Raw genomic sequence first — 2,537 nt, 5'->3', positions numbered from 1 at the left:
CCATCTCCACCTCCATCGTTCTGCCCAGACACTGACATCCAGCCTTCTGGTGGCTCCCTCACTGCAAGAAGCCAAGTTACAGGGAACCAGGCAGAGGGCCTTCTTGGTGGTGGCACCCACCCTGTGGAACGCCCTCCCACCAGATGTCAAGAGAACAACAACTACCAGACTTTTAGAAGACATCTGAAGGCAGCCCTGTTTAATAATAATAATAATAATAATAATAATAATAATAATAATAATAATAATAATTTATTATTTATACCCCGCCCATCTGGCTGGGTTTCCCCAGCCACTCTGGGCGGCTTCCAACTGAATATTAAAAACAGTACAGCATCAAACATTGAAAACTTCCCTAAAGAGGGCTGCCTTCAGATGCCTTTTAAAAGTAAAATAGTTGTTTATTGCTTAGGGAAAGCTTTTAATGTTTAATAGACTGTTGTATTTTAATATTCTGCTGGAAGCCGCCCAGAGTGGCTGGGGAAACCCAGCCAGATGGGCGGGGTATAAATAGTAAATTATTATTATTATTATTATTATTATCTATCCGCCCCCGGGAACCTCGCAGGCAGGGCCCGAAAGGCAAAGCCTCCATTTCACTTGTCCCAATACCTGGTAAGAAAAGGGTCTACTGCCTCTGTATTTTACAGTTTCGCACAGCTAAATAGCCTTAGAATTTGTCCAGTCCTCTTTGTTCAAAGGTGTCAAAGACAGTGGCTGTGTCCCTCTTGGGGCAACGTTCTGTAAGACTGATAGACCCACAGAATTGTAGAGTTGGAGGGGACCACGAGGGTCATCTAGTCCAACCCCCTTTTGCTCGAACCCACGACCTTGAGATTAAGAGCCTCACGCTCTACCAACTGAGCTATACTTGTGTGCATGCGAAAGCACCCTGTTTCCCCCAAAGCTGCCGCTGGTCTACTTTATTAGTTTATTAATCCACATTCTGGGATTTTTTTTGGGGGGGCAATTGATTTCAGTCCCCTCTCTTCCCCCTGACCCTAAAACCCCTTCATAACTCTAAGATACCGGGAGGAACATTCTAGCTGGTTAAAACTGAAAGAAAGGAGAAAGGAGCAGCTGGGTTTTCGCTACAGCTGTAGGAAAGCAACGAACATTCCTCGCAGAACAAATCTTTGCAGTCTGGAGATCCAGGTGAGAAAAATCTTATTTAATATAACACTCAGAAATGACAGTGACATCCAAATTCCCCCCTCTGGCCCTGCAACAGCCCCCTGCCTCCCTCCACCCCCAGGGCTGACTTGGCACGGAATGAGTGCATACATACCCCCCCCAAAAAAAAACAAGAAATCCAGGAACCCCCTGAACATTTTCGTTCCTTGTGCAATCCTGAGGTGGTTATCTGGGTAGCAGTTATGTGTGATTCTTGCTTTCGATGCTGTTTTGTGTCTGCAAATGTTTCAGGGCAGTCTCACTGCGTCGTTTTCCATCTGTGCATGTCCTGTAACTTCCTGCCGAAATCTTGTAACTTTTTAAGACCCCTTTTTCGTCCTGCTTCTGTTGCTCTAGAGACGCCTAGCAGAACAGCTAATAAAAGCGGGAGGGTTTGTGGACGGGCCAGTCTAAATACACTATTATTGTTCCAAAGGCATGTTGCAGAATACAGCGGATCACAAAAAAAGAGAAAGATCTGTCTGGAGGTGCCCACAGACTGTGTCGCCCATTTCTGTGCCACCCCTCCTTCTTTCAGCTGGTAAGCCAGCAGTTGGCAGAGGAGCAAAGTCACCAGAAGGCAGAGACCAGCAGTTAGAGGGAGAATTCACTTGCTCCCCATCACTTGGCTATTCCTTGCCTGCTCCCACCTGTTGCAGATGTCTTTGAGCAGAACACACGAGGAAGGAGACAGAGGTCAGAGTCACAGCTGAGCAGGGACCAATCGGCAGCCAGCGGTCAGGTGGAGAGAGGCGGGGTCAACCGATGTGTGGGCGGGGCTCTCTGAGAGTGGGCGGAGTTCCGCTCTGCCATCTTCAGGGGCATCCTTCAGGTGAGCCGGGCGTCGTCCGGCGACCCTGGCATTGTGCACTTTCGTACCGTCTGGAGGGCAGCAGTTCTGACCAACTGAAATCTTAGCCCTGGCACCCTGCGCCCTTCGCTGCTTTTGACTCATTTTGCATTCCTCAACCAGAGCTAGACATCCCCACACTCTTGCAGAGAGCGTTTCGGATGCCTTGCCACGCCTTTCCTTCTGCCAATGTTGGAAATTCAAGGGCCAGCTCATTTTTTCAAGACATTCTTTATGGCAGGAAAATGAGGCTCTCTTTTTTTTCTTCTTCCTTCCCCCCCCCCCTCCTCGCAACTCCCATAAAATAGCAAATTATTGATTTGGGTACAGGGCGAGCCGGGTAGGGCAGCGGGGCGAGGAAGAGATAACCTCTTTAAATAATTCTCTCTTAGTACACAAAGCAAAATAATTAAAAGGAATTGATAGATTCTCAACGCCAGCTCCCTCCCCCCCCCCCCGCAAAAACAAAAACACCCCATAAATTCACAAAATGAAATAACAAAATAATAATAAA

The sequence above is a fragment of the Podarcis vaucheri genome, assembly GCF_965113315.1.
Source record: "Podarcis vaucheri genome assembly, chromosome: 7".
NCBI lineage: Eukaryota > Metazoa > Chordata > Lepidosauria > Squamata > Lacertidae > Podarcis > Podarcis vaucheri.
The sequence above is the reverse complement of the archived record's forward strand: the minus strand, read 5'-3'. Positions refer to the sequence as shown.